This window comes from Dermacentor variabilis, chromosome 2 (genome assembly GCF_050947875.1).
Source record: "Dermacentor variabilis isolate Ectoservices chromosome 2, ASM5094787v1, whole genome shotgun sequence".
Classification (NCBI taxonomy): domain Eukaryota; kingdom Metazoa; phylum Arthropoda; class Arachnida; order Ixodida; family Ixodidae; genus Dermacentor; species Dermacentor variabilis.
The window spans coordinates 219322567-219341730 of record NC_134569.1 but is presented as its reverse complement, the minus strand read 5'-3'; positions in this window follow the sequence as shown (position 1 = coordinate 219341730).

The following is a 19164-nucleotide window of genomic DNA, read 5'->3' as shown; positions in this document are numbered from 1 at the left end:
TCGCAGCACACCTACCTGGACTCATCACATTCATATGCCTGTATAACCTTACTCTTATCACCCTTCGGGGTAGCCGAGTAGCTAAGGCGCTAGTATACACGGCTCGAAATTGCGGGCTAATCCCCGGCTCCGGAGATTTCAGTTTGAATGGAGGCAAGCTGCGAAGGCGCCCGTGTGCATCCTAGCGCACGTTAAAGATCCCCAGTTGGGCAAAATTCTCCGTAGACCTCCACTATGGCGTCCTTGGGACGTAACCCACTCCCCCAATTGGCTATAAAACTATCTTTAGTTTACCGCGTCTGTTCCTAGAAAATTCTTTTCCCGAACTTGTTAAAAAGACGCCTATTTTTTGCCACACCGATCGGCCCATGTGGCTAACAATTATCTTACGTACCAGTGAGAGCAGACAGAATAGTCAAATTATCAAGTTTGAACGAATGCCTTTCTTTTTTGTATAACTGACTACTTGACTGATCTTCCAATTTCACTACATTGAAGTGCGGCTCGTACGTAGCGGTACATGTTGGGGCCAGCAAGCTTTATTGAAGAGGGCCACATACCTCTTGGCCCTTCTCCAGTGACGCAAATGCTCGTCACGGAAGTTCCTTGCAGATTGGTACACAACTAGTTTGGTGTGCCCACTTATGAAAGTTTTAGTGAGTTAGGTTGTTTGAAGAAAAGCGCATGGCAGTGGCACCTATGATGTGACCGACATTCACGTCAAAGATGTACATTGAATCTTGCACTAGCCTGCTTTCAGCTATTCAGTCATGCAAGTCTGGCGGAACCCGTTTTGTTGAATAAAACCACATGAAAACTGTCTCCTTTTCAGTTACACTGATTCCCGTTATATACTTTCATTGAAATGTGGCGCACACCCAGCCTCGGCAACGCATTTAAAGCGCGGTTACATTGATTTTACGAAAGGTCCACATGTAATCAGCGAAATATAGCCAGTAAAACAGGTTCGCGTCATATGGGTCAGCTGAGGAGAGCTGCACATGTAATGCCACATACCTAGGACACAACCTGTTCAGCCTATCGGCTAGTAATGCCGTGTCGCCATAAAGACAGTCCCTCATCATTGATATAGTGAGGGGAGAGTGGACGACCCGATGGTACATGTAGGCGAGAAAGTTGACAAAGTCCTCAAACTGCCATAATGATGTCAAACCGTCGCTATCATTACGACCCCCATATATCCAGCTAATAGCTCGACAACCTGGGTCAAATACACTTTCAACCTGCAGTGCTGGAGAATCGCAGAACACCTACCTGGACTCATCACATTCATATGCCTGTAAAACCTTACTCTTATCACCCTTCGGGGTAGCCGAGTAGCTAAGGCGCTAGTATACTCGGCTCGAAATTGCGGGCTGATCCCCGGCTCCGGAGATTTGAGCTTGAATGGAGGCAAGCTGCGAAGGCGCCCGTGTGCATCGTAGCGCACGTTAAAGATCCCCAGTTGGGCAAAATTCTCCGTAGACCTCCACTACGGCGTCCTTGGGACGTAACCCACTCCCCCCAATTGGCTGTAAAACTATCGTTACATTAACGCGTCTGTTCCTAGAAAATTCTTTTCCCGAACTTGTTAAAAAGACGCCTATTTTTTGCCACAGCGATCGGCCCATGTGGCTAACAATTATCTTACGTACCAGTGAGAGCAGACAAAATAGTCAAATTGTCAAGGTTGCACGAATGCCTTTCTTTTTTGTAAAACTGACTACTTGACTGATCTTCCAATTTCACTACATTGAAGTGCGGCTGGCTCATAACCGTACATGTTGGGGCCAGCAAGCTTTATTGAAGAGGGCCACATACTTCTTGGCCCATCTCCAGTGACGCAAATGCTCGTCACGGAAGTTCCTTGCAGATTGGTACACAACTAGTTTGGTATGCCCACTTATGAAAGTTTTAGTGAGTTAGGTTGTTTGAAGAAAAGCACATGGCAGTGGCACCTATGATGTGACCGACATTCACGTCAAAGATGTACATTGAATCTGGCACTAGCCTGCTTTCAGCTATTCAGTCATGCAAGTCTGGCGGAACCCGTTTTGTTGAAGAAAACCACATGAAAACTGTCTTCTTTTCCGTTACACTGATTCCCGTTATATACTTTCATTGAATTGTGGCGCACACCCAGCCTCGGCAACGCATTTAAAGTGCGGTTACATTGATTTTACTAATGGTCCACATGTAATCAGCGAAATATAGCCAGTAAAACAGGTTCGCGTCAAATGGGTCAGCTGAGGAGAGCTCTACATGTAATGCCACATACCTAGGACACAACCTGTTCAGCCTATCGGCTAGTAATGCCGTTTCGCCATAAAGACAGCCCCTCATCATTGATATAGTGAGGGGATAGTGGACGACCCGATGGTACATGTAGGCGAGAAAGTTGACAAAGTCCTCAAACTGCCATAATGATGTCAAACCGTCGCTATCATTACGACCCCCATATATCCAGCTACTAGCTCGACAACCTGGGTCAAATACACTTTCAACCTGCAGTGCTGGAGAATCGCAGCACACCTACCTGGACTCATCACATTTATATGCCTGTATAACCTTACTCTTATCACCCTTCGGGGTAGCCGAGTAGCTAAGGCGCTAGTATACTCGGCTCGAAATTGCGGGCTAATCCCCGGCTCCGGAGATTTCAGTTTGAATGGAGGCAAGCTGCGAAGGCGCCCGTGTGCATCGTAGCGCACGTTAAAGATCCCCAGTTGGGCAAAATTCTCCGTAGACCTCCACTACGGCGTCCTTGGGACGTAACCTACTCCCCCCAATTGGCTGTAAAAATATCGTTACATTACCGCGTCTGTTCCTAGAAAATTCTTTTCCCGAACTTGTTAAAAAGACGCCTATTTTTGGCCACAGCGATCGGCCCATGTGGCTAACAATTATCTTACGTACCAGTGAGAGCAGACAGAATAGTCAAATTGTCAAGGTTGCACGAAGGCCTTTCTTTTTTGTAAAACTGACTACTTGACTGATCTTCCAATTTCACTACATTGAAGTGCGGCTCGCTCATAACCGTACATGTTGGGGCCAGCAAGCTTTATTGAAGAGGGCCACATACCTCTTGGCCCATCTCCAGTGACGCAAATGCTCGTCACGGAAGTTCCTTGCAGATTGGTACACAACTAGTTTGGTATGCCCACTTATGAAAGTTTTAGTGAGTTAGGTTGTTTGAAGAAAAGCACATGGCAGTGGCACCTATGATGTGACCGACATTCACGTCAAAGATGTACATTGAATCTGGCACTAGCCTGCTTTCATCTATTGAGTCATGCAAGTTGGCGGAACCCATTTTGTTGAAGAAAACCACATGAAAACTGTCTTCTTTTCCGTTACACTGATTCCCGTTATATACTTTCATTGAATTGTGGCAAACACCCAGCCTCGGCAACGCATTTAAAGTGCGGTTACATTGATTTTTACGAAAGCTCCACATGTAATCAGAGAAATATAGCCAATAAAACAGGTTCGCGTCAAATGGGTCAGCTGAGGAGAGCTGCACATGCAATGTCACATACCTAGGACACAACCTGTTCCTCCTATCGGCTAGTAATGCCGTTTCGCCATGAAAACAGCCCTTCATCATTGATATAGTGAGGGGATAGTGGACGACCCGATGTTACATGTAGGCGAGAAAGTTGACAAAGTCCTCAAACTGCCATAATGATGTCAAACCGTCGCTATCATTACGACCCCTATATATCCAGCTACTAGCTCGACAACCTGGGTCAAATACACATTCAACTTGCAGTGCTTGAGAATCGATGCACACCTACCTGGACTCATCATATTCATATGGCTGTATAACCTTACTCTATCACCCTTCGGGGTAGCCGAGTACCTAAGGCGCTAGTATACTCGGCTCGAAATTGCGAGCTAATCCCCGGCTCCGGAGATTTCAGTTTGAATGGAGGCAAGCTGCGAAGGCGCCCGTGTGGATCCTAGCGCACGTTAAAGATCCCCAGTTGGGCAAAATTCTCCGTAGACCTCCACTACGGCGTCCTTGGGACGTAACCCACTCTCCTAATTGGCTATAAAACTATCTTTAGTTTACCGCGTCTGTTCCTAGAAAATTCTTTTCCCGAACTTGTTAAAAATACGCCTATTTTTTGCCACACCGATCGGCCCATGTGGCTAACAATTATCTTACGTACCAGTGAGAGCAGACAGAATAGTCAAATTATCAAGTTTGAACGAATGCCTTTCTTTTTTGTATAACTGACTACTTGACTGATCTTCCAATTTCACTACATTGAAGTGCGGCTCGTACGTAGGGGTACATGTTGGGGCCAGCAAGCTTTATTGAAGAGGGCCACATACCTCTTGGCCCATCTCCAGTGACGCAAATGCTCGTCACGGAAGTTCCTTGCAGATTGGTACACAACTAGTTTGGTATGCCCACTTATGCAAGTTTTAGTGAGTTAGGTTGTTTGAAGAAAAGCACATGGCAGTGGCACCTATGATGTGACCGACATTCACGTCAAAGATGTACATTGAATCTCGCACTAGCCTGCTTTCAGCTATTCAGTCATGCAAGTCTGGCGGAACCCGTTTTGTTGAAGAAAACCACATGAAAACTGTCTTCTTTTCAGTTACACTGATTCCCGTTATATACTTTCATTGAATTGTGGCGCACACCCAGCCTCGGCAACGCATGTAAAGTGCGGTTACATTGATTTTACGAAAGGTCCACATGTAATCAGCGAAATATAGCCAGTAAAACAGGTTCGCGTCAAATGGGTCAGCTGAGGAGAGCTGCACATGTAATGCCACATACCTAGGACACAACTTGTTCAGCCTATCGGCTAGTAATGCCGTTTCGCCATAAAAACAGCTCCTCATCATTGATATAGTGAGGGGATAGTGGACGACCCGCTGGTACATGTAGGCGAGAAAGTTGACAAAGACCTCAAACTGCCATAATGATGTCAAACCGTCGCTATCATTACGACCCCCATATATCCAGCTACTAGCTCGACAACCTGGGTCAAATACACTTTCAACCTGCAGTGCTGGAGAATCGCAGCACACCTACCTGGACTCATCACATTCATATGCCTGTATAACCTTACTCTTATCACCCTTCGGGGTAGCCGAGTAGCTAAGGCGCTAGTATACTCGGCTCGAAATTGCGGGCTAATCCCCGGCTCCGGAGATTTGAGTTTGAATGGAGGCAACCTGCGGAGGCGCCCGTTTGCATCGTAGCGCACGTTAAAGATCCCCAGTTGGGCAAAATTCTCCGTAGACCTCCACTACGCGTCCTTGGGACGTAACCCACTCCCCCAATTGGCTATAAAACTATCTTTGGTTTACCGCGTCTGTTCCTAGAAAATTCTTTTCCCGAACTTGTTAAAAAGACGCCTATTTTTTGCCACACCGATCGGCCCATGTGGCTAACAATTATCTTACGTACCAGTGAGAGCAGACAGAATAGTCAAATTATCAAGTTTGAACGAATGCCTTTCTTTTTTGTATAACTGACTACATGACTGATCTTCCAATTTCACTACATTGAAGTGCGGCTCGTACGTAGCGGTACATGTTGGGGCCAGCAAGCTTTATTGAAGAGGGCCACATTATTCTTGGCCCATCTCCAGTGACGCAAATGCTCGTCACGGAAGTTCCTTGCAGATTGGTACACAACTAGTTTGGTATGCCCACTTATGAAAGTTTTAGTGAGTTAGGTTGTTTGAAGAAAAGCACATGGCAGTGGCACCTATGATGTGACCGACATTCACGTCAGAGATGTACATTGAATCTGGCACTAGCCTGCTTTCATCTATTGAGTCATGCAAGTTGGCGGAACCCATTTTGTTGAAGAAAACCACATGAAAACTGTCTTCTTTTCCGTTACACTGATTCCCGTTATATACTTTCATTGAATTGTGGCAAACACCCAGCCTCGGCAACGCATTTAAAGTGCGGTTACATTGATTTTACGAAAGGTCCACATGTAATCAGAGAAATATAGCCAGTAAAACAGGTTCGCGTCAAATGGGTCAGCTGAGGAGAGCTGCACATGCAATGCCACATACCTAGGACACAACCTGTTCCTCCTATCGGCTAGTAATGCTGTTTCGCCATGAAAACAGCCCTTCATCATTGATATAGTGAGGGGATAGTGGACGACCCGATGTTACATGTAGGCGAGAAAGTTGACAAAGTCCTCAAACTGCCATAATGATGTCAAACCGTCGCTATCATTACGACCCCTATATATCCAGCTACTAGCTCGACAACCTGGGTCAAATACACTTTCAACTTGCAGTGCTTGAGAATCGATGCACACCTGCCTGGACTCATCACATTCATATGCCTGTATAACCTTACTCTATCACCCTTCGGGGTAGCCGAGTAGCTAAGGCGCTAGTACACTCGGCTCGAAATTGCGGGCTAATCCCCGGCTCCGGAGATTTGAGTTTGAATGGAGGCAAGCTGCGAAAGCGCCCGTGTGCATCGTAGCGCACGTTAAAGATCCCCAGTTGGGCAAAATTCTCCGTAGACCTCCACTACGGCGTCCTTGGGACGTAACCCACTCCCCCAATTGGCTATAAAACTATATTTAGTTTACCGCGTCTGTTCCTAGAAAATTCTTTTCCCGAACTTGTTAAAAAGACGCCTATTTTTTGCCACACCGATCTGCCCATGTGGCTAACAATTATCTTACGTACCAGTGAGAGCAGACAGAATAGTCAAATTATCAAGTTTGAACGAATGCCTTTCTTTTTTGTATAACTGACTACTTGACTGATCTTCCAATTTCACTACATTGAAGTGCGGCTCGTACGTAGCGGTACATGTTGGGGCCAGCAAGCTTTATTGAAGAGGGCCACATACCTCTTGGCCCATCTCCAGTGACGCAAATGCTCGTCACGGAAGTTCCTTGCAGATTGGTACACAACTAGTTTGGTATGCCCACTTATGCAAGTTTTAGTGAGTTAGGTTGTTTGAAGAAAAGCACATGGCAGTGGCACCTATGATGTGACCGACATTCACGTCAAAGATGTACATTGAATCTCGCACTAGCCTGCTTTCAGCTATTCAGTCATGCAAGTCTGGCGGAACCCGTTTTGTTGAAGAAAACCACATGAAAACTGTCTCCGTTTCAGTTACACTGATTCCCGTTATATACTTTCATTGAATTGTGGCAAACACCCAGCCTCGGCAACGCATTTAAAGTGCGGTTACATTGATTTTACGAAAGGTCCACATGTAATCAGCGAAATATAGCCAGTAAAACAGGTTCGCGTCAAATGGGTCAGCTGAGGAGAGCTGTACATGTAATGCCACATACCTAGGACACAACCTGTTCAGCCTATCAGCTAGCAATGCCGTTTCGCCATAAAAACAGCCCCTCATCATTGATATAGTGAGGGGATAGTGGACGACCCGATGGTACATGTAGGCGAGAAAGTTGACAAAGTCCTCCAACTGCCATAATGATGTCAAACCGTCGCTATCATTACGACCCCCAGATATCCAGCTACTAGCTCGACAACCTGGGTCAAATACACTTTCAACCTGCAGTGCTGGAGAATCGCAGCACACCTACCTGGACTCATCACATTCATATGCCTGTATAACCTTACTCTTATCACCCTTCGGGGTAGCCGAGTAGCTAAGGCGCTAGTATACACGGCTCGAAATTGCGGGCTAATCCCCGGCTCCGGAGATTTCAGTTTGAATGGAGGCAAGCTGCGAAGGTGCCCGTGTGCATCGTAGCGCACGTTAAAGATCCCCAGTTGGGCAAAATTCTCCGTAGACCTCCACTACGGCGTCCTTGGGACGTAACCCACTCCCCCCAATTGGCTGTAAAACTATCGTTACATTACCGCGTCTGTTCCTAGAAAATTCTTTTCCCGAACTTGTTAAAAAGACGCCTATTTTTTGCCACAGCGATCGGCCCATGTGGCTAACAATTATCTTACGTACCAGTGAGAGCAGACAGAATAGTCAAATTATCAAGTTTGAACGAATGCCTTTCTTTTTTGTATAACTGACTACTTGACTGATCTTCCAATTTCACTACATTGAAGTGCGGCTCGTACGTAGCGGTACATGTTGGGGCCAGCAAGCTTTATTGAAGAGGGCCACATACCTCTTGGCCCATCTCCAGTGACGCAAATGCTCGTCACGGAAGTTCCTTGCAGATTGGTACACAACTAGTTTGGTATGCCCACTTATGAAAGTTTTAGTGAGTTAGGTTGTTTGAAGAAAAGCACATGGCAGTGGCACCTATGATGTGACCGACATTCACGTCAAAGATGTACATTGAATCTGGCACTAGCCTGCTTTCATCTATTGAGTCATGCAAGTTGGCGGAACCCATTTTGTTGAAGAAAACCACATGAAAACTGTCTCCTTTTCCGTTACACTGATTCCCGTTATATACTTTCATTGAATTGTGGCAAACACCCAGCCTCGGCAACGCATTTAAAGTGCGGTTACATCGATTTTACGAAAGGTCCACATGTAATCAGAGAATTATAGCCAGTAAAACAGGTTCGCGTCAAATGGGTCAGCTGAGGAGAGCTGCACATGCAATGCCACATACCTAGGGCACAACCTGTTCCTCCTATCGGCTAGTAATGCCGTTTCGCCATGAAAACAGCCCTTCATCATTGATATAGTGAGGGGATAGTGGACGACCCGATGTTACATGTAGGCGAGAAAGTTGACAAAGTCCTCAAACTGCCATAATGATGTCAAACCGTCGCTATCATTACGACCCCTATATATCCAGCTACTAGCTCGACAACCTGGGTCAAATACACTTTCAACTTGCAGTGCTTGAGAATCGATGCACACCTACCTGGACTCATCACATTCATATGCCTGTATAACCTTACTCTATCACCCTTCGGGGTAGCCGAGTACCTAAGGCGCTAGTATACTCGGCTCGAAATTGCGGGCTAATCCCCGGCTCCGGAGATTTGAGTTTGAATGGAGGCAAGCTGCGAAGGCGCCCGTGCGCATCGTGGCGCACGTTAAAGATCCCCAGTTGGGCAAAATTCTCCGTAGACCTCCACTACGGCGTCCTTGGGACGTAACCCACTCCCCCAATTGGCTATAAAACTATATTTAGTTTACCGCGTCTGTTCCTAGAAAATTCTTTTCCCGAACTTGTTAAAAAGACGCCTACTTTTGCCACACCGATCGGCCCATGTGGCTAACAATTATCTTACGTACCAGTGAGAGCAGACAGAATAGTCAAATTATCAAGTTTGAACGAATGCCTTTCTTTTTTGTATAACTGCCTACTTGACTGATCTTCCAATTTCACTACATTGAAGTGCGGCTCGTACGTAGCGGTACATTTTGGGGCCAGCAAGCTTTATTGAAGAGGGCCACATACCTCTTGGCCCATCTCCAGTGACGCAAATGCTCGTCACGGAAGTTCCTTGCAGATTGGTACACAACTAGTTTGGTATGCCCACTTATGCAAGTTTTAGTGAGTTAGGTTGTTTGAAGAAAAGCACATGGCAGTGGCACCTATGATGTGACCGACATTCACGTCAAAGATGTACATTGAATCTCGCACTAGCCTGCTTTCAGCTATTCAGTCATGCAAGACTGGCGGAACCCGTTTTGTTGAAGAAAACCTCATGAAAACTGTCTCCTTTTCAGTTACACTGATTCCCGTTATATACTTTCATTGAAATGTGGCGCACACCCAGCCTCGGCAACGCATGTAAAGTGCGGTTACATTGATTTTACGAAAGGTCCACATGTAATCAGCGAAATATAGCCAGTAAAACAGGTTCGCGTCAAATGGGTCAGCTGAGGAGAGCTGCACATGTGATGCCACATACCTAGGACACAACTTGTTCAGCCTATCGGCTAGTAATGCCGTTTCGCCATAAAAACAGCTCCTCATCATTGATATAGTGAGGGGATAGTGGACGACCCGATGGTACATGTAGGCGAGAAAGTTGACAAAGACCTCAAACTGCCATAATGATGTCAAACCGTCGCTATCATTACGACCCCCATATATCCAGCTACTAGCTCGACAACCTGGGTCAAATACACTTTCAACCTGCAGTGCTGGAGAATCGCAGCACACCTACCTGGACTCATCACATTCATATGCCTGTATAACCTTACTCTTATCACCCTTCGGGGTAGCCGAGTAGCTAAGGCGCTAGTATACTCGGCTCGAAATTGCGGGCTAATCCCCGGCTCCGGAGATTTGAGTTTGAATGGAGGCAACCTGCGAAGGCGCCCGTTTGCATCGTAGCGCACGTTAAAGATCCCCAGTTGGGCAAAATTCTCCGTAGACCTCCACTACGGCGTCCTTGGGACGTAACCCACTCCCCCAATTGGCTATAAAACTATCTTTAGTTTACCGCGTCTGTTCCTAGAAAATTCTTTTCCCGAACTTGTTAAAAAGACGCCTATTTTTTGCCACACCGATCGGCCCATGTGGCTAACAATTATCTTACGTACCAGTGAGAGCAGACAGAATAGTCAAATTATCAAGTTTGAACGAATGCCTTTCTTTTTTGTATAACTGACTACTTGACTGATCTTCCAATTTCACTACATTGAAGTGCGGATCTTTCGTAGCGGTACATGTTGGGGCAGCAAGCTTTATTGAAGAGGGCCACATACCTCTTGGCCCATCTCCAGTGACGCAAATGCTCGTCACGGAAGTTCCTTGCAGATTGGTACACAACTAGTTTGGTATGCCCACTTATGCAAGTTTTAGTGAGTTAGGTTGTTTGAAGAAAAGCACATGGCAGTGGCACCTATGATGTGACCGACATTCACGTCAAAGATGTACATTGAATCTCGCACTAGCCTGCTTTCAGCTATTCAGTCATGCAAGTCTGGCGGAACCCGTTTTGTTGAAGAAAACCACATGAAAACTGTCTCCTTTTCAGTTACACTGATTCCCGTTATATACTTTCATTGAAATGTGGCGCACACCCAGCCTCGGCAACGCATGTAAAGTGCGGTTACATTGATTTTACGAAAGGTCCACATGTAATCAGCGAAATATAGCCAGTAAAACAGGTTCGCGTCAAATGGGTCAGCTGAGGAGAGCTGCACATGTGATGCCACATACCTAGGACACAACTTGTTCAGCCTATCGGCTAGTAATGCCGTTTCGCCATAAAAACAGCTCCTCATCATTGATATAGTGAGGGGATAGTGGACGACCCGATGGTACATGTAGGCGAGAAAGTTGACAAAGACCTCAAACTGCCATAATGATGTCAAACCGTCGCTATCATTACGACCCCCATATATCCAACTACTAGCTCGACAACCTGGGTCAAATACACTTTCAACCTGCAGTGCTGGAGAATCGCAGCACACCTACCTGGACTCATCACATTCATATGCCTGTATAACCTTACTCTTATCACCCTTCGGGGTAGCCGAGTAGCTAAGGCGCTAGTATACTCGGCTCGAAATTGCGGGCTTCCCCGGCTCCGGAGATTTGAGTTTGAATGGAGGCAACCTGCGAAGGCGCCCGTTTGCATCGTAGCGCACGTTAAAGATCCCCAGTTGGGCAAAATTCTCCGTAGACCTCCACTACGGCGTCCTTGGGACGTAACCCACTCCCCCAATTGGCTATAAAACTATCTTTAGTTTACCGCGTCTGTTCCTAGAAAATTCTTTTCTCGAACTTGTTAAAAAGACGCCTATTTTTTGCCACACCGATCGGCCCATGTGGCTAACAATTATCTTACGTACCAGTGAGAGCAGACAGAATAGTCAAATTATCAAGTTTGAACGAATGCCTTTCTTTTTTGTATAACTGACTACTTGACTGATCTTCCAATTTCACTACATTGAAGTGCGGCTCGCTCATAACCGTACATGTTGGGGCCAGCAAGCTTTATTGAAGAGGGCCACATACTTCTTGGCCCATCTCCAGTGACGCAAATGCTCGTCACGGAAGTTCCTTGCAGATTGGTACACAACTAGTTTGGTATGCCCACTTATGCAAGTTTTAGTGAGTTAGGTTGTTTGAAGAAAAGCACATGGCAGTGGCACCTATGATGTGACCGACATTCACGTCAAAGATGTACATTGAATCTCGCACTAGCCTGCTTTCAGCTATTCAGTCATGCAAGTCTGGCGGAACCCGTTTTGTTGAAGAAAACCACATGAAAACTGTCTCCTTTTCAGTTACACTGATTCCCGTTATATACTTTCATTGAAATGTGGCGCACACCCAGCCTCGGCAACGCATTTAAAGTGCGGTTACATTGATTTTACGAAAGGTCCACATGTAATCAGCGAAATATAGCTAGTAAAACAGGTTCGCGTCATATGGGTCAGCTGAGGAGAGCTGCACATGTAATGCCACATACCTAGGACACAACCTGTTCAGCCTATCGGCTAGTAATGCCGTGTCGCCATAAAGACAGTCCCTCATCATTGATATAGTGAGGGGAGAGTGGACGACCCGATGGTACATGTAGGCGAGAAAGTTGACAAAGTCCTCAAACTGCCATAATGATGTCAAACCGTCGCTATCATTACGACCCCCATATATCCAGCTACTAGCTCGACAACCTGGGTCAAATACACTTTCAACCTGCAGTGCTGGAGAATCGCAGAACACCTACCTGGACTCATCACATTCATATGCCTGTATAACCTTACTCTCTCACCCTTCGTGGTAGCCGAGTAGCTAAGGCGCTAGTATACTCGGCTCGAAATTGCGGGCTAATCCCCGACTCCGGAGATTTCAGTTTGAATGGAGGCAAGCTGCGAAGGCGCCCGTGTGCATCCTAGCGCACGTTAAAGATCCCCAGTTGGGCAAAATTCTCCGTAGACCTCCACTACGGCGTCCTTGGGACGTAACCCACTCCCCCAATTAGCTATAAAACTATCTTTAGTTTACCGCGTCTGTTCCTAGAAAATTCTTTTCCTGAACTTGTTAAAAAGACGCCTATTTTTTGCCACACCGATCGGCCCATGTGGCTAACAATTATCTTACGTACCAGTGAGAGCAGACAGAATAGTCAAATTATCAAGTTTGAACGAATGCCTTTCTTTTTTGTATAACTGACTACTTGACTGATCTTCCAATTTCACTACATTGAAGTGCTGCTCGTACGTAGCGGTACATGTTGGGGCCAGCAAGCTTTATTGAAGAGGGCCACATACCTCTTGGCCCATCTCCAGTGACGCAAATGCTCGTCACGGAAGTTCCTTGCAGATTGGTACACAACTAGTTTGGTATGCCCACTTATGCAAGTTTTAGTGAGTTAGGTTGTTTGAAGAAAAGCACATGGCAGTGGCACCTATGATGTGACCGACATTCCCGTCAAAGATGTACATTGAATCTCGCACTAGCCTGCTTTCAGCTATTCAGTCATGCAAGTCTGGCGGAACCCGTTTTGTTGAAGAAAACCACATGAAAACTGTCTCCTTTTCAGTTACACTGATTCCCGTTATATACTTTCATTGAAATGTGGCGCACACCCAGCCTCGGCAACGCATTTAAAGTGCGGTTACATTGATTTTACGAAAGGTCCACATGTATTAAGCGAAATATAGCCAGTAAAACAGGTTCGCGTCAAATGGGTCAGCTGAGGAGAGCTGTACATGTAATGCCACATACCTAGGACACAACCTGTTCAGCCTATCGGCTAGTAATGCCGTTTCGCCATAAAAACAGCCCCTCATCATTGATATAGTGAGGGGATAGTGGACGACGCGATGGTACATGTAGGCGAGAAAGTTGACAAAGTCCTGAAACTGCCATAATGATGTGAAACCGTCGCTATCATTACGACCCCCAGATATCCAGCTACTAGCTCGACAACCTGGGTCAAATACACTTTCAACCTGCAGTGCTGGAGAATCGCAGCACACCTACCTGGACTCATCACATTCATATGCCTGTATAACCTTACTCTTATCACCCTTCGGGGTAGCCGAGTAGCTAAGGCGCTAGTATACACGGCTCGAAATTGCGGGCTAATCCCCGGCTCCGGAGATTTCAGTTTGAATGGAGGCAAGCTGCGAAGGCGCCCGTGTGCATCCTAGCGCACGTTAAAGATCCCCAGTTGGGCAAAATTCTCCGTAGACCTCCACTACGGCGTCCTTGGGACGTAACCCACTCCCCCAATTGGCTATAAAACTATCTTTAGTTTACCGCGTCTGTTCCTAGAAAATTCTTTTCCCGAACTTGTTAAAAAGACGCCTATTTTTTGCCACACCGATCGGCCCATGTGGCTAACAATTATCTTACGTACCAGTGAGAGCAGACAGAATAGTCAAATTGTCAAGGTTGCACGAATGCCTTTCTTTTTTGTATAACTGACTACTTGACTGATCTTCCAATTTCACTACATTGAAGTGCGGCTCGTACGTAGCGGTACATGTTGGGGCCAGCAAGCTTTATTGAAGAGGGCCACATACCTCTTGGCCCATCTCCAGTGACGCAAATGCTCGTCACGGAAGTTCCTTGCACATTGGTACACAACTAGTTTGGTGTGCCCACTTATGAAAGTTTTAGTGAGTTAGGTTGTTTGAAGAAAAGCGCATGGCAGTGGCACCTATGATGTGACCGACATTCACGTCAAAGATGTACATTGAATCTTGCACTAGCCTGCTTTCAGCTATTCAGTCATGCAAGTCTGGCGGAACCCGCTTTGTTGAAGAAAACCACATGAAAACTGTCTCCTTTTCAGTTACACTGATTCCCGTTATATACTTTCATTGAAATGTGGCGCACACCCAGCCTCGGCAACGCATTTAAAGCGCGGTTACATTGATTTTACGAAAGGTCCACATGTAATCAGCGAAATATAGCTAGTAAAACAGGTTCGCGTCATATGGGTCAGCTGAGGAGAGCTGCACATGTAATGCCACATACCTAGGACACAACCTGTTCAGCCTATCGGCTAGTAATGCCGTTTCGCCACAAAAACAGCCCCTCATCATTGATATAGTGAGGGGATAGTGGACGACCCGATGGTACATGTAGGCGAGAAAGTTGACAAAGACCTCAAACTGCCATAATGATGTCAAATCGTCGCTATCATTACGACCCCCATATATCCAGCTACTAGCTCGACAACCTGGGTCAAATACACTTTCAACCTGCAGTACTGGAGAATCGCAGCACACCTACCTGGACTCATCACATTCATATGCCTGTATAACCTTACTCTTATCACCCTTCGGGGTAGCCGAGTAGCTAAGGCGCTAGTATACTCGGCTCGAAATTGCGGGCTAATCCCCGGCTCCGGAGTTTTGAGTTTGAATGGAGGCAACCTGCGAAGGCGCCCGTTTGCATCGTAGCGCACGTTAAAGATCCCCAGTTGGGCAAAATTCTCCATAGACCTCCACTACGGCGTCCTTGGGACGTAACCCACTCCCCCAATTGGCTATAAAACTATCTTTAGTTTACCGCGTCTGTTCCCAGAAAATTCTTTTCCTGAACTTGTTAAAAAGACGCCTATTTTTTGCCACACCGATCGGCCCATGTGGCTAACAATTATCTTACGTACCAGTGAGAGCAGACAGAATAGTCAAATTATCAAGTTTGAACGAATGCCTTTCTTTTTTGTATAACTGACTACTTGACTGATCTTCCAATTTCACTACATTGAAGTGCTGCTCGTACGTAGCGGTACATGTTGGGGCCAGCAAGCTTTATTGAAGAGGGCCACATACCTCTTGGCCCATCTCCAGTGACGCAAATGCTCGTCACGGAAGTTCCTTGCAGATTGGTACACAACTAGTTTGGTATGCCCACTTATGCAAGTTTTAGTGAGTTAGGTTGTTTGAAGAAAAGCACATGGCAGTGGCACCTATGATGTGACCGACATTCACGTCAAAGATGTACATTGAATCTCGCACTAGCCTGCTTTCAGCTATTCAGTCATGCAAGTCTGGCGGAACCCGTTTTGTTGAAGAAAACCACATGAAAACTGTCTCCTTTTCAGTTACACTGATTCCCGTTATATACTTTCATTGAAATGTGGCGCACACCCAGCCTCGGCAACGCATTTAAAGCGCGGTTACATTGATTTTACGAAAGGTCCACATGTAATCAGCGAAATATAGCTAGTAAAACAGGTTCGCGTCAAATGGGTCAGCTGAGGAGAGCTGCACATGTGATGCCACATACCTAGGACACAACTTGTTCAGCCTATCGGCTAGTAATGCCGTTTCGCCATAAAAACAGCTCCTCATCATTGATATAGTGAGGGGATAGTGGACGACCCGATGGTACATGTAGGCGAGAAAGTTGACAAAGACCTCAAACTGCCATAATGATGTCAAACCGTCGCTATCATTACGACCCCCATATATCCAGCTACTAGCTCGACAACCTGGGTCAAATACACTTTCAACCTGCAGTGCTGGAGAATCGCAGCACACCTACCTGGACTCATCACATTCATATGCCTGTATAACCTTACTCTTATCACCCTTCGGGGTAGCCGAGTAGCTAAGGCGCTAGTATACTCGGCTCGAAATTGCGGGCTAATCCCCGGCTCCGGAGATTTGAGTTTGAATGGAGGCAACCTGCGAAGGCGCCCGTTTGCATCGTAGCGCACGTTAAAGATCCCCAGTTGGGCAAAATTCTCCATAGACCTCCACTACGGCGTCCTTGGGACGTAACCCACTCCCCCAATTGGCTATAAAACTATCTTTAGTTTACCGCGTCTGTTCCTAGAAAATTCTTTTCCTGAACTTGTTAAAAAGACGCCTATTTTTTGCCACACCGATCGGCCCATGTGGCTAACAATTATCTTACGTACCAGTGAGAGCAGACAGAATAGTCAAATTATCAAGTTTGAACGAATGCCTTTCTTTTTTGTATAACTGACTACTTGACTGATCTTCCAATTTCACTACATTGAAGTGCTGCTCGTACGTAGCGGTACATGTTGGGGCCAGCAAGCTTTATTGAAGAGGGCCACATACCTCTTGGCCCATCTCCAGTGACGCAAATGCTCGTCACGGAAGTTCCTTGCAGATTGGTACACAACTAGTTTGGTATGCCCACTTATGCAAGTTTTAGTGAGTTAGGTTGTTTGAAGAAAAGCACATGGCAGTGGCACCTATGATGTGACCGACATTCACGTCAAAGATGTACATTGAATCTCGCACTAGCCTGCTTTCAGCTATTCAGTCATGCAAGTCTGGCGGAACCCGTTTTGTTGAAGAAAACCACATGAAAACTGTCTCCTTTTCAGTTACACTGATTCCCGTTATATACTTTCATTGAAATGTGGCGCACACCCAGCCTCGGCAACGCATTTAAAGCGCGGTTACATTGATTTTACGAAAGGTCCACATGTAATCAGCGAAATATAGCTAGTAAAACAGGTTCGCGTCAAATGGGTCAGCTGAGGAGAGCTGCACATGTGATGCCACATACCTAGGACACAACTTGTTCAGCCTATCGGCTAGTAATGCCGTTTCGCCATAAAAACAGCTCCTCATCATTGATATAGTGAGGGGATAGTGGACGACCCGATGGTACATGTAGGCGAGAAAGTTGACAAAGACCTCAAACTGCCATAATGATGTCAAACCGTCGCTATCATTACGACCCCCATATATCCAGCTACTAGCTCGACAACCTGGGTCAAATACACTTTCAACCTGCAGTGCTGGAGAATCGCAGCACACCTACCTGGACTCATCACATTCATATGCCTGTATAACCTTACTCTTATCACCCTTCGGGGTAGCCGAGTAGCTAAGGCGCTAGTATACTCGGCTCGAAATTGCGGGCTAATCCCCGGCTCCGGAGATTTGAGTTTGAATGGAGGCAACCTGCGAAGGCGCCCGTTTGCATCGTAGCGCACGTTAAAGATCCCCAGTTGGGCAAAATTCTCCGTAGACCTCCACTACGGCGTCCTTGGGACGTAACCCACTCCCCCAATTGGCTATAAAACTATCTTTAGTTTACCGCGTCTGTTCCTAGAAAATTCTTTTCCCGAACTTGTTAAAAAGACGCCTATTTTTTGCCACACCGATCGGCCCATGTGGCTAACAATTATCTTACGTACCAGTGAGAGCAGACAGAATAGTCAAATTATCAAGTTTGAACGAATGCCTTTCTTTTTTGTATAACTGACTACTTGACTGATCTTCCAATTTCACTACATTGAAGTGCGGCTCGCTCATAACCGTACATGTTGGGGCCAGCAAGCTTTATTGAAGAGGGCCACATACTTCTTGGCCCATCTCCAGTGACGCAAATGCTCGTCACGGAAGTTCCTTGCAGATTGGTACACAACTAGTTTGGTATGCGCACTTATGCAAGTTTTAGTGAGTTAGGTTGTTTGAAGAAAAGCACATGGCAGTGGCACCTATGATGTGACCGACATTCACGTCAAAGATGTACATTGAATCTCGCACTAGCCTGCTTTCAGCTATTCAGTCATGCAAGTCTGGCGGAACCCGTTTTGTTGAAGAAAACCACATGAAAACTGTCTCCTTTTCAGTTACACTGATTCCCGTTATATACTTTCATTGAAATGTGGCGCACACCCAGCCTCGGCAACGCATTTAAAGTGCGGTTACATTGATTTTACGAAAGGTCCACATGTAATCAGCGAAATATAGCTAGTAAAACAGGTTCGCGTCATATGGGTCAGCTGAGGAGAGCTGCACATGTAATGCCACATACCTAGGACACAACCTGTTCAGCCTATCGGCTAGTAATGCCGTGTCGCCATAAAGACAGTCCCTCATCATTGATATAGTGAGGGGAGAGTGGACGACCCGATGGTACATGTAGGCGAGAAAGTTGACAAAGTCCTCAAACTGCCTTAATGATGTCAAACCGTCGCTATCATTACGACCCCCATATATCCAGCTACTAGCTCGACAACCTGGGTCAAATACACTTTCAACCTGCAGTGCTGGAGAATCGCAGCACACCTACCTGGACTCATCACATTCATATGCCTGTATAACCTTACTCTTATCACCCTTCGGGGTAGCCGAGTAGCTAAGGCGCTAGTATACACGGCTCGAAATTGCGGGCTAATCCCCGGCTCCGGAGATTTCAGTTTGAATGGAGGCAAGCTGCGAAGGCGCCCGTGTGCATCGTAGCGCACGTTAAAGATCCCCAGTTGGGCAAAATTCTCCGTAGACCTCCACTACGGCGTCCTTGGGACGTAACCCACTCCCCCCAATTGG